This window comes from Coregonus clupeaformis, unplaced genomic scaffold, assembly GCF_020615455.1.
Source record: "Coregonus clupeaformis isolate EN_2021a unplaced genomic scaffold, ASM2061545v1 scaf0871, whole genome shotgun sequence".
Classification (NCBI taxonomy): domain Eukaryota; kingdom Metazoa; phylum Chordata; class Actinopteri; order Salmoniformes; family Salmonidae; genus Coregonus; species Coregonus clupeaformis.
This window is the reverse complement of record NW_025534325.1, coordinates 130,929-143,363: the sequence shown is the minus strand read 5'-3', so window position 1 is coordinate 143,363 and position 12,435 is coordinate 130,929. Positions and strand designations below refer to the sequence as shown.

The following is a 12,435-nucleotide window of genomic DNA, read 5'->3' as shown; positions in this document are numbered from 1 at the left end:
TATTTTATTTTATATAAACGCTTTATCTGCCTTCCCAATGAAAACTAGTTTGAAAATTCGAAATTTTATTTTATGTTGAACGTTTCTGGACGACGCACCATGCTGGCTTATTGACAACATGACCGAGCGGCGCAGATTAGACTACTGTTCGTTTTGAGAAGTGCGCTCCTCCCTCACCTCTTTTGCCCATTCACGTCACGGGTCATAGACTGATAACCCCGCGGCTCAGCATAATCGAATCCCCCCTTGATTCCGCTTCACCGTTGCTGGTGTATATATGAGCTATAAATTAATGGTGCATATAGGCAAAGACAATCAGCACAAATTCACAAGCTATCGCTCATTTCCAAATCTCACTCAGACAAAACACACGAGCTTGCCAGGAGTCGAACCTAGAATCTTCTGATCCGTAGTCAGACGCGTTATCCATTGCGCCACAAGCCCTCCACTTATTTTTTAGACAACCATAACTCCACTCTCATTGGTTAATTTTGGATATTTGGACGCGCACAGCAATATATGATTGGTTATTATGGTTATTGGTCGCATCAAATTTGCGGACATTGAGGGGATTCGATTAATCTGGGCCAGGCACCCGGTTAGGGGTGTTTTGCACCGGGTGAAAGTTGATTACATTATTTTTTGGAATCGGGCGTGAGCCCCGTTCAAAGCCCACGGCGAAGTCGGCTCAAAAAAAAAGTGACGTAATTAAGTATGTCGAGTAATGAGTAGGATTCAGTGTTTCCACATGCTAAAGTAATTGTTTATTTTATTTTATATAAACGCTTTATCTGCCTTCCCAATGAAAACTAGTTTGAAAATTAGAACATTTTATCTTATGTTGAACGTTTCTGGATGACGCACCATGCTGGCTTATTGACAACAAGACCGAGCGGCGCAGATTAGACTACTGTTCGTTTTGAGAAGTGCGCTCCTCCCTCACCTCTTTTGCCCGTTCACGTCATGGGTCATAGACTGATAACACCACGGCTCAGCATAATCGAATCCGCCCGTTGATTCCGCTTCACCGTTGCTGGTGTATATATGAGCTATAAATTAATGGTGCATATAGGCAAAGACACTCAGCACAAATTCACAAGCTATCGCTCATTTCCAAATCTCACTCAGACAAAACACACGAGCTTGCCAGGAGTCGAACCTAGAATCTTCTGATCCGTAGTCAGACGCGTTATCCATTGCGCCACAAGCCCTCCAGTTATGTTATATACAACCATAACTCCACTCTCATTGGTTAATTTTGGATATTTGGACGCGCACGGCAATATGATTGGTTATTATGGTTATTGGTCGCATCAAATTTGTGGACATTGAGGGGATTCGATTAATCTGGGCCAGGCACCCGGTTAGGGGTGTTTTGCACCGGGTGAAAGTTGATTACATTATTTTTTGGAATCGGGCGTGAGCCCCGTTCAAAGCCCACGGCGAAGTCGGCTCAAAACAAAAGTGACGTAATTAAGTATGTCGAGTAATGAGTAGGATTCAGTGTTTCCACATGCAAAAGTAATTGTTTATTTTATTTTATATAAACGCTTTATCTGCCTTCCCAATGAAAACTAGTTTGAAAATTATAACATTTTATTTTATGTTGAACGTTTCTGGACGACGCACCATGCTGGCTTATTGACAACATGACCGAGCGGCGCAGATTAGACTACTGTTCGTTTTGAGAAGTGCGCTCCTCCCTAACCTCTTTTGCCCATTCACGTCACGGGTCATAGACTGATAACCCCGCGGCTCAGCATAATCGAATCCCCCCTTGATTCCGCTTCACCGTTGCTGGTGTATATATGAGCTATAAATTAATGGTGCATATAGGCAAAGACACTCAGCACAAATTCACAAGCTATCGCTCATTTCCAAATCTCACTCAGACAAAACACACGAGCTTGCCAGGAGTCGAACCTAGAATCTTCTGATCCGTAGTCAGACGCGTTATCCATTGCGCCACAAGCCCTCCACTTATTTTAGAGACAACCATAACTCCACTCTCATTGGTTAATTTTGGATATTTGGACGCGCACAGCAATATATGATTGGTTATTATGGTTATTGGTCGCATCAAATTTGCGGACATTGAGGGGATTCGATTAATCTGGGCCAGGCACCCGGTTAGGGATGTTTTGCACCGGGTGAAAGTTGATTACATTATTTTTTGGATTCGGGCGTGAGCCCCGTTCAAAGCCCACGGCGAAGTCGGCTCAAAACAAAAGTGACGTAATTAAGTATGTCGAGTAATGAGTAGGATTCAGTGTTTCCACATGCAAAAGTAATTGTTTATTTTATTTTATATAAACGCTTTATCTGCCTTCCCAATGAAAACTAGTTTGAAAATTATAACATTTTATTTTATGTTGAACGTTTCTGGACGACGCACCATGCTGGCTTATTGACAACATGACCGAGCGGCGCAGATTAGACTACTGTTCGTTTTGAGAAGTGCGCTCCTCCCTAACCTCTTTTGCCCATTCATGTCACGGGTCATAGACTGATAACCCCGCGGCTCAGCATAATCTAATCCCCCTTGATTCCGCTTCACCGTTGCTGGTGTATATATGAGCTATAAATTAATGGTGCATATAGGCAAAGACAATCAGCACAAATTCACAAGCTATCGCTCATTTGCAAATCTCACTCAGACAAAACACACGAGCTTGCCAGGAGTCGAACCTAGAATCTTCTGATCCGTAGTCAGCACGCGTTATCCATTGCGCCACAAGCCCTACACTTATTTTTTTGATAACCATAACTCCACTCTCATTGGTTAATTTTGGATATTTGGACGCGCACAGCAATATATGATTGGTTATTATGGTTATTGGTCGCATCAAATTTGCGGACATTGAGGGGATTCGATTAATCTGGGCCAGGCACCCGGTTAGGGATGTTTTGCACCGGGTGAAAGTTGATTACATTATTTTTTTGGAATCGGGCGTGAGCCCCGTTCAAAGCCCACGGCGAAGTCGGCTCAAAACAAAAGTGACGTAATTAAGTATGTCGAGTAATGAGTAGGATTCAGTGTTTCCACATGCAAAAGTAATTGTTTATTTTATTTTATATAAACGCTTTATCTGCCTTCCCAATGAAAACTAGTTTGAAAATTATAACATTTTATTTTATGTTGAACGTTTCTGGACGACGCACCATGCTGGCTTATTGACAACAAGACCGAGCGGCGCAGATTAGACTACTGTTCGATTTGAGAAGTGCGCTCCTCCCTCACCTCTTTTGCCCGTTCACGTCATGGGTCATAGACTGATAACCCCGCGGCTCAGCATAATCGAATCCCCCTTGATTCCGCTTCACCGTTGCTGGTGTATATATGAGCTATAAATTAATGGTGCATATAGGCAAAGACACTCAGCACAAATTCACAAGCTATCGCTCATTTGCAAATCTCACTCAGACACAGACAAAACACACGAGCTTGCCAGGAGTCGAACCTAGAATCTTCTGATCCGTAGTCAGACGCGTTATCCATTGCGCCACAAGCCCTCCACTTATTTTAGAGACAACCATAACTCCACTCTCATTGGTTAATTTTGGATATTTGGACGCGCACGGCAATATTGATTGGTTATTATGGTTATTGGTCGCATCAAATTTGCGGACATTGAGGGGATTCGATTAATCTGGGCCAGGCACCCGGTTAGGGGATGTTTTGCACCGGGTGAAAGTTGATTACATTATTTTTTGGAATCGGGCGTGAGCCCCGTTCAAAGCCCACGGCGAAGTCGGCTCAAAACAAAAGTGACGTAATTAAGTATGTCGAGTAATGAGTAGGATTCAGTGTTTCCACATGCAAAAGTAATTGTTTATTTTATTTTATATAAACGCTTTATCTGCCTTCCCAATGAAAACTAGTTTGAAAATTAGAACATTTTATTTTATGTTGAACGTTTCTGGACGACGCACCATGCTGGCTTATTGACAACATGACCGAGCGGCGCAGATTAGACTACTGTTCGTTTTGAGAAGTGCGCTCCTCCCTAACCTCTTTTGCCCATTCATGTCACGGGTCATAGACTGATAACCCCGCGGCTCAGCATAATCGAATCCCCCTTGATTCCGCTTCACCGTTGCTGGTGTATATATGAGCTATAAATTAATGGTGCATATAGGCAAAGACACTCAGCACAAATTCACAAGCTATCGCTCATTTGCAAATCTCACTCAGACAAAACACACGAGCTTGCCAGAAGTCGAACCTAGAATCTTCTGATCCGTAGTCAGACGCGTTATCCATTGCGCCACAAGCCCTCCACTTATTTTAGAGACAACCATAACTCCACTCTCATTGGTTAATTTTGGATATTTGGACGCGCACAGCAATATATGATTGGTTATTATGGTTATTGGTCGCATCAAATTTGCGGACATTGAGGGGATTCGATTAATCTGGGCCAGGCACCCGGTTAGGGATGTTTTGCACCGGGTGAAAGTTGATTACATTATTTTTTGGGATTCGGGCGTGAGCCCCGTTCAAAGCCCACGGCGAAGTCGGCTCAAAACAAAAGTGACGTAAATTAAGTATGTCGAGTAATGAGTAGGATTCAGTGTTTCCACATGCAAAAGTAATTGTTTATTTTATTTTATATAAACGCTTTATCTGCCTTCCCAATGAAAACTAGTTTGAAAATTATAACATTTTATTTTATGTTGAACGTTTCTGGACGACGCACCATGCTGGCTTATTGACAACATGACCGAGCGGCGCAGATTAGACTACTGTTCGTTTTGAGAAGTGCGCTCCTCCCTAACCTCTTTTGCCCATTCATGTCACGGGTCATAGACTGATAACCCCGCGGCTCAGCATAATCGAATCCCCCTTGATTCCGCTTCACCGTTGCTGGTGTATATATGAGCTATAAATTAATGGTGCATAGACAATCAGCACAAATTCACAAGCTATCGCTCATTTGCAAATCTCACTCAGACACAGACAAAACACACGAGCTTGCCAGGAGTCGAACCTAGAATCTTCTGATCCGTAGTCAGACGCGTTATCCATTGCGCCACAAGCCCTACACTTTTGCTATAGACAACCATAACTCCACTCTCATTGGTTAATTTTGGATATTTGGACGCGCACAGCAATATATGATTGGTTATTATGGTTATTGGTCGCATCAAATTTGCGGACATTGAGGGGATTCGATTAATCTGGGCCAGGCACCCGGTTAGGGATGTTTTGCACCGGGTGAAAGTTGATTACATTATTTTTTGGATTCGGGCGTGAGCCCCGTTCAAAGCCCACGGCGAAGTCGGCTCAAAACAAAAGTGACGTAATTAAGTATGTCGAGTAATGAGTAGGATTCAGTGTTTCCACATGCAAAAGTAATTGTTTATTTTATTTTATATAAACGCTTTATCTGCCTTCCCAATGAAAACTAGTTTGAAAATTATAACATTTTATTTTATGTTGAACGTTTCTGGACGACGCACCATGCTGGCTTATTGACAACAAGACCGAGCGGCGCAGATTAGACTACTGTTCGATTTGAGAAGTGCGCTCCTCCCTCACCTCTTTTGCCCGTTCACGTCATGGGTCATAGACTGATAACCCCGCGGCTCAGCATAATCGAATCCCCCTTGATTCCGCTTCACCGTTGCTGGTGTATATATGAGCTATAAATTAATGGTGCATATAGGCAAAGACACTCAGCACAAATTCACAAGCTATCGCTCATTTGCAAATCTCACTCAGACAAAAACACACGAGCTTGCCAGAAGTCGAACCTAGAATCTTCTGATCCGTAGTCAGACGCGTTATCCATTGCGCCACAAGCCCTCCACTTATTTCTATAGACAACCATAACTCCACTCTCATTGGTTAATTTTGGATATTTGGACGCGCACAGCAATATATGATTGGTTATTATGGTTATTGGTCGCATCAAATTTGCGGACATTGAGGGGATTCGATTAATCTGGGCCAGGCACCCGGTTAGGGATGTTTTGCACCGGGTGAAAGTTGATTACATTATTTTTTGGAATCGGGCGTGAGCCCCGTTCAAAGCCCACGGCGAAGTCGGCTCAAAACAAAAGTGACGTAATTAAGTATGTCGAGTAATGAGTAGGATTCAGTGTTTCCACATGCAAAAGTAATTGTTTATTTTATTTTATATAAACGCTTTATCTGCCTTCCCAATGAAAACTAGTTTGAAAATTATAACATTTTATTTTATGTTGAACGTTTCTGGACGACGCACCATGCTGGCTTATTGACAACATGACCGAGCGGCGCAGATTAGACTACTGTTCGTTTTGAGAAGTGCGCTCCTCCCTAACCTCTTTTGCCCATTCATGTCACGGGTCATAGACTGATAACACCGCGGCTCAGCATAATCTAATCCCCTTGATTCCGCTTCACCGTTGCTGGTGTATATATGAGCTATAAATTAATGGTGCATATAGGCAAAGACACTCAGCACAAATTCACAAGCTATCGCTCATTTGCAAATCTCACTCAGACAAAACACACGAGCTTGCCAGGAGTCGAACCTAGAATCTTCTGATCCGTAGTCAGACGCGTTATCCATTGCGCCACAAGCCCTCCACTTATTTTTTAGACAACCATAACTCCACTCTCATTGGTTAATTTTGGATATTTGGACGCGCACAGCAATATATGATTGGTTATTATGGTTATTGGTCGCATCAAATTTGCGGACATTGAGGGGATTCGATTAATCTGGGCCAGGCACCCGGTTAGGGATGTTTTGCACCGGGTGAAAGTTGATTACATTATTTTTTGGATTCGGGCGTGAGCCCCGTTCAAAGCCCACGGCGAAGTCGGCTCAAAACAAAAGTGACGTAATTAAGTATGTCGAGTAATGAGTAGGATTCAGTGTTTCCACATGCAAAAGTAATTGTTTATTTTATTTTATATAAACGCTTTATCTGCCTTCCCAATGAAAACTAGTTTGAAAATTATAACATTTTATTTTATGTTGAACGTTTCTGGACGACGCACCATGCTGGCTTATTGACAACATGACCGAGCGGCGCAGATTAGACTACTGTTCGTTTTGAGAAGTGCGCTCCTCCCTAACCTCTTTTGCCCATTCATGTCACGGGTCATAGACTGATAACCCCGCGGCTCAGCATAATCGAATCCCCCCGTTGATTCCGCTTCACCGTTGCTGGTGTATATATGAGCTATAAATTAATGGTGCATATAGGCAAAGACACTCAGCACAAATTCACAAGCTATCGCTCATTTCCAAATCTCACTCAGACAAAACATACGAGCTTGCCAGGAGTCGAACCTAGAATCTTCTGATCCGTATTCAGACGCGTTATCCATTGCGCCACAAGCCCTACACTTTTGCTATAGACAACCATAACTCCACTCTCATTGGTTAATTTTGGATATTTGGACGCGCACAGCAATATATGATTGGTTATTATGGTTATTGGTCGCATCAAATTTGCGGACATTGAGGGGATTCGATTAATCTGGGCCAGGCACCCGGTTAGGGATGTTTTGCACCGGGTGAAAGTTGATTACATAATTTTTTTGGAATCGGGCGTGAGCCCCGTTCAAAGCCCACGGCGAAGTCGGCTCAAAACAAAAGTGACGTAATTAAGTATGTCGAGTAATGAGTAGGATTCAGTGTTTCCACATGCAAAAGTAATTGTTTATTTTATTTTATATAAACGCTTTATCTGCCTTCCCAATGAAAACTAGTTTGAAAATTGATAAATTTTATTTTATGTTGAACGTTTCTGGACGACGCACCATGCTGGCTTATTGACAACATGACCGAGCGGCGCAGATTAGACTACTGTTCGTTTTGAGAAGTGCGCTCCTCCCTCACCTCTTTTGCCCATTCATGTCACGGGTCATAGACTGATAACCCCGCGGCTCAGCATAATCGAATCCCCCTTGATTCCGCTTCACCGTTGCTGGTGTATATATGAGCTATAAATTAATGGTGCATATAGGCAAAGACACTCAGCACAAATTCACAAGCTATCGCTCATTTGCAAATCTCACTCAGACAAAACACACGAGCTTGCCAGGAGTCGAACCTAGAATCTTCTGATCCGTAGTCAGACGCGTTATCCATTGCGCCACAAGCCCTCCACTTATTCTATAGACAACCATAACTCCACTCTCATTGGTTAATTTTGGATATTTGGACGCGCACAGCAATATATGATTGGTTATTATGGTTATTGGTCGCATCAAATTTGCGGACATTGAGGGGATTCGATTAATCTGGGCCAGGCACCCGGTTAGGGGTGTTTTGCACCGGGTGAAAGTTGATTACATTATTTTTTTGGATTCGGGCGTGAGCCCCGTTCAAAGCCCACGGCGAAGTCGGCTCAAAACAAAAGTGACGTAATTAAGTATGTCGAGTAATGAGTAGGATTCAGTGTTTCCACATGCAAAAGTAATTGTTTATTTTATTTTATATAAACGCTTTATCTGCCTTCCCAATGAAAACTAGTTTGAAAATTATAACATTTTATTTTATGTTGAACGTTTCTGGACGACGCACCATGCTGGCTTATTGACAACATGACCGAGCGGCGCAGATTAGACTACTGTTCGTTTTGAGAAGTGCGCTCCTCCCTCACCTCTTTTGCCCATTCACGTCACGGGTCATAGACTGATAACACCGCGGCTCAGCATAATCGAATCCGCCCTTGATTCCGCTTCACCGTTGCTGGTGTATATATGAGCTATAAATTAATGGTGCATATAGGCAAAGACACTCAGCACAAATTCACAAGCTATCGCTCATTTCCAAATCTCACTCAGACACAAAACACACGAGCTTGCCAGGAGTCGAACCTAGAATCTTCTGATCCGTAGTCAGGCGCGTTATCCATTGCGCCACAAGCCCTCCACTTATTTCTATAGACAACCATAACTCCACTCTCATTGGTTAATTTTGGATATTTGGACGCGCACAGCAATATATGATTGGTTATTATGGTTATTGGTCGCATCAAATTTGCGGACATTGAGGGGATTCGATTAATCTGGGCCAGGCACCCGGTTAGGGATGTTTTGCACCGGGTGAAAGTTGATTACATAATTTTTTGGATTCGGGCGTGAGCCCCGTTCAAAGCCCACGTCGAAGTCGGCTCAAAACAAAAGTGACGTAAATTAAGTATGTCGAGTAATGAGTAGGATTCAGTGTTTCCACATGCAAAAGTAATTGTTTATTTTATTTTATATAAACGCTTTATCTGCCTTCCCAATGAAAACTAGTTTGAAAATTATAAAATTTTATTTTATGTTGAACGTTTCTGGACGACGCACCATGCTGGCTTATTGACAACATGACCGAGCGGCGCAGATTAGACTACTGTTCGTTTTGAGAAGTGCGCTCCTCCCTAACCTCTTTTGCCCATTCATGTCACGGGTCATAGACTGATAACCCCGCGGCTCAGCATAATCGAATCCCCCTTGATTCCGCTTCACCGTTGCTGGTGTATATATGAGCTATAAATTAATGGTGCATATAGGCAAAGACAATCAGCACAAATTCACAAGCTATCGCTCATTTGCAAATCTCACTCAGACACAGACAAAACACACGAGCTTGCCAGGAGTCGAACCTAGAATCTTCTGATCCGTAGTCAGACGCGTTATCCATTGCGCCACAAGCCCTCCACTTATTTTTTAGACAACCATAACTCCACTCTCATTGGTTAATTTTGGATATTTGGACGCGCACAGCAATATATGATTGGTTATTATGGTTATTGGTCGCATCAAATTTGCGGACATTGAGGGGATTCGATTAATCTGGGCCAGGCACCCGGTTAGGGGTGTTTTGCACCGGGTGAAAGTTGATTACATTATTTTTTGGAATCGGGCGTGAGCCCCGTTCAAAGCCCACGGCGAAGTCGGCTGAAAACAAAAGTGACGTAATTAAGTATGTCGAGTAATGAGTAGGATTCAGTGTTTCCACATGCAAAAGTAATTGTTTATTTTATTTTATATAAACGCTTTATCTGCCTTCCCAATGAAAACTAGTTTGAAAATTATAAAATTTTATTTTATGTTGAACGTTTCTGGACGACGCACCATGCTGGCTTATTGACAACATGACCGAGCGGCGCAGATTAGACTACTGTTCGTTTTGAGAAGTGCGCTCCTCCCTAACCTCTTTTGCCCATTCATGTCACGGGTCATAGACTGATAACCCCGCGGCTCAGCATAATCGAATCCCCCTTGATTCCGCTTCACCGTTGCTGGTGTATATATGAGCTATAAATTAATGGTGCATATAGGCAAAGACACTCAGCACAAATTCACAAGCTATCGCTCATTTCCAAATCTCACTCAGACAAAACACACGAGCTTGCCAGGAGTCGAACCTAGAATCTTCTGATCCGTAGTCAGACGCGTTATCCATTGCGCCACAAGCCCTCCACTTATTTTTATAGACAACCATAACTCCACTCTCATTGGTTAATTTTGGATATTTGGACGCGCACAGCAATATATGATTGGTTATTATGGTTATTGGTCGCATCAAATTTGCGGACATTGAGGGGATTCGATTAATCTGGGCCAGGCACCCGGTTAGGGATGTTTTGCACCGGGTGAAAGTTGATTACATTATTTTTTTGGATTCGGGCGTGAGCCCCGTTCAAAGCCCACGGCGAAGTCGGCTCAAAACAAAAGTGACGTAAATTAAGTATGTCGAGTAATGAGTAGGATTCAGTGTTTCCACATGCAAAAGTAATTGTTTATTTTATTTTATATAAACGCTTTATCTGCCTTCCCAATGAAAACTAGTTTGAAAATTATAACATTTTATTTTATGTTGAACGTTTCTGGACGACGCACCATGCTGGCTTATTGACAACATGACCGAGCGGCGCAGATTAGACTACTGTTCGTTTTGAGAAGTGCGCTCCTCCCTCACCTCTTTTGCCCATTCACGTCACGGGTCATAGACTGATAACCCCGCGGCTCAGCATAATCGAATCCCCCCTTGATTCCGCTTCACCGTTGCTGGTGTATATATGAGCTATAAATTAATGGTGCATATAGGCAAAGACACTCAGCACAAATTCACAAGCTATCGCTCATTTGCAAATCTCACTCAGACAAAAACACACGAGCTTGCCAGGAGTCGAACCTAGAATCTTCTGATCCGTAGTCAGGCAGCGTTATCCATTGCGCCACAAGCCCTCCACTTATTCTTTAGACAACCATAACTCCACTCTCATTGGTTAATTTTGGATATTTGGACGCGCACAGCAATATATGATTGGTTATTATGGTTATTGGTCGCATCAAATTTGCGGACATTGAGGGGATTCGATTAATCTGGGCCAGGCACCCGGTTAGGGATGTTTTGCACCGGGTGAAAGTTGATTACATTATTTTTTTGGAATCGGGCGTGAGCCCCGTTCAAAGCCCACGGCGAAAGTCGGCTCAAAACAAAAGTGACGTAATTAAGTATGTCGAGTAATGAGTAGGATTCAGTGTTTCCACATGCAAAAGTAATTGTTTATTTTATTTTATATAAACGCTTTATCTGCCTTCCCAATGAAAACTAGTTTGAAAATTATAACATTTTATTTTATGTTGAACGTTTCTGGACGACGCACCATGCTGGCTTATTGACAACATGACCGAGCGGCGCAGATTAGACTACTGTTCGTTTTGAGAAGTGCGCTCCTCCCTAACCTCTTTTGCCCATTCATGTCACGGGTCATAGACTGATAACACCGCGGCTCAGCATAATCGAATCCGCCCGTTGATTCCGCTTCACCGTTGCTGGTGTATATATGAGCTATAAATTAATGGTGCATATAGGCAAAGACACTCAGCACAAATTCACAAGTTATCGCTCATTTCCAAATCTCACTCAGACACAGACAAAACACACGAGCTTGCCAGGAGTCGAACCTAGAATCTTCTGATCCGTAGTCAGACGCGTTATCCATTGCGCCACAAGCCCTCCACTTATTCTATAGACAACCATAACTCCACTCTCATTGGTTAATTTTGGATATTTGGACGCACACAGCAATATATGATTGGTTATCATGGTTATTGGTCGCATCAAATTTGCGGACATTGAGGGGATTCGATTAATCTGGGCCAGGCACCCGGTTAGGGATGTTTTGCACCGGGTGAAAGTTGATTACATTATTTTTTTGGAATCGGGCGTGAGCCCCGTTCAAAGCCCACGGCGAAGTCGGCTCAAAACAAAAGTGACGTAATTAAGTATGTCGAGTAATGAGTAGGATTCAGTGTTTCCACATGCAAAAGTAATTGTTTATTTTATTTTATATAAACGCTTTATCTGCCTTCCCAATGAAAACTAGTTTGAAAATTATAAATTTTATTTTATGTTGAACGTTTCTGGACGACGCACCATGCTGGCTTATTGACAACATGACCGAGCGGCGCAGATTAGACTACTGTTCGTT

General features: G+C 42.8%; 14 non-coding genes across 14 annotated transcripts; all 14 read right to left on the bottom strand.

Moving 5' to 3' along the window:
- Positions 1-371: 371 nt before the first annotated feature.
- On the bottom strand, positions 372-444 carry trnar-acg. The gene has a single exon. It is a non-coding gene; the product is annotated as a tRNA-Arg (tRNA).
- Positions 445-1,138: 694 nt separating this feature from the next.
- On the bottom strand, positions 1,139-1,211 carry trnar-acg. Its single transcript has one exon. It is a non-coding gene; the product is annotated as a tRNA-Arg (tRNA).
- Positions 1,212-1,902: 691 nt separating this feature from the next.
- On the bottom strand, positions 1,903-1,975 carry trnar-acg. Its single transcript has one exon. It is a non-coding gene; the product is annotated as a tRNA-Arg (tRNA).
- A 1,465-nt stretch (positions 1,976-3,440) lies between these two features.
- Positions 3,441-3,513, bottom strand: trnar-acg. Its single transcript has one exon. It is a non-coding gene; the product is annotated as a tRNA-Arg (tRNA).
- A 692-nt stretch (positions 3,514-4,205) lies between these two features.
- On the bottom strand, positions 4,206-4,278 carry trnar-acg. Its single transcript has one exon. It is a non-coding gene; the product is annotated as a tRNA-Arg (tRNA).
- A 692-nt stretch (positions 4,279-4,970) lies between these two features.
- Positions 4,971-5,043, bottom strand: trnar-acg. Its single transcript has one exon. It is a non-coding gene; the product is annotated as a tRNA-Arg (tRNA).
- A 693-nt stretch (positions 5,044-5,736) lies between these two features.
- On the bottom strand, positions 5,737-5,809 carry trnar-acg. Its single transcript has one exon. It is a non-coding gene; the product is annotated as a tRNA-Arg (tRNA).
- A 692-nt stretch (positions 5,810-6,501) lies between these two features.
- trnar-acg lies at positions 6,502-6,574 on the bottom strand. Its single transcript has one exon. It is a non-coding gene; the product is annotated as a tRNA-Arg (tRNA).
- A 694-nt stretch (positions 6,575-7,268) lies between these two features.
- trnar-acg lies at positions 7,269-7,341 on the bottom strand. Its single transcript has one exon. It is a non-coding gene; the product is annotated as a tRNA-Arg (tRNA).
- Positions 7,342-8,034: 693 nt separating this feature from the next.
- trnar-acg lies at positions 8,035-8,107 on the bottom strand. The gene has a single exon. It is a non-coding gene; the product is annotated as a tRNA-Arg (tRNA).
- Positions 8,108-8,803: 696 nt separating this feature from the next.
- trnar-acg lies at positions 8,804-8,876 on the bottom strand. Its single transcript has one exon. It is a non-coding gene; the product is annotated as a tRNA-Arg (tRNA).
- Positions 8,877-9,576: 700 nt separating this feature from the next.
- On the bottom strand, positions 9,577-9,649 carry trnar-acg. Its single transcript has one exon. It is a non-coding gene; the product is annotated as a tRNA-Arg (tRNA).
- Positions 9,650-10,341: 692 nt separating this feature from the next.
- On the bottom strand, positions 10,342-10,414 carry trnar-acg. The gene has a single exon. It is a non-coding gene; the product is annotated as a tRNA-Arg (tRNA).
- A 1,473-nt stretch (positions 10,415-11,887) lies between these two features.
- Positions 11,888-11,960, bottom strand: trnar-acg. The gene has a single exon. It is a non-coding gene; the product is annotated as a tRNA-Arg (tRNA).
- Between the last annotated feature and the right edge of the window lie 475 nt (positions 11,961-12,435).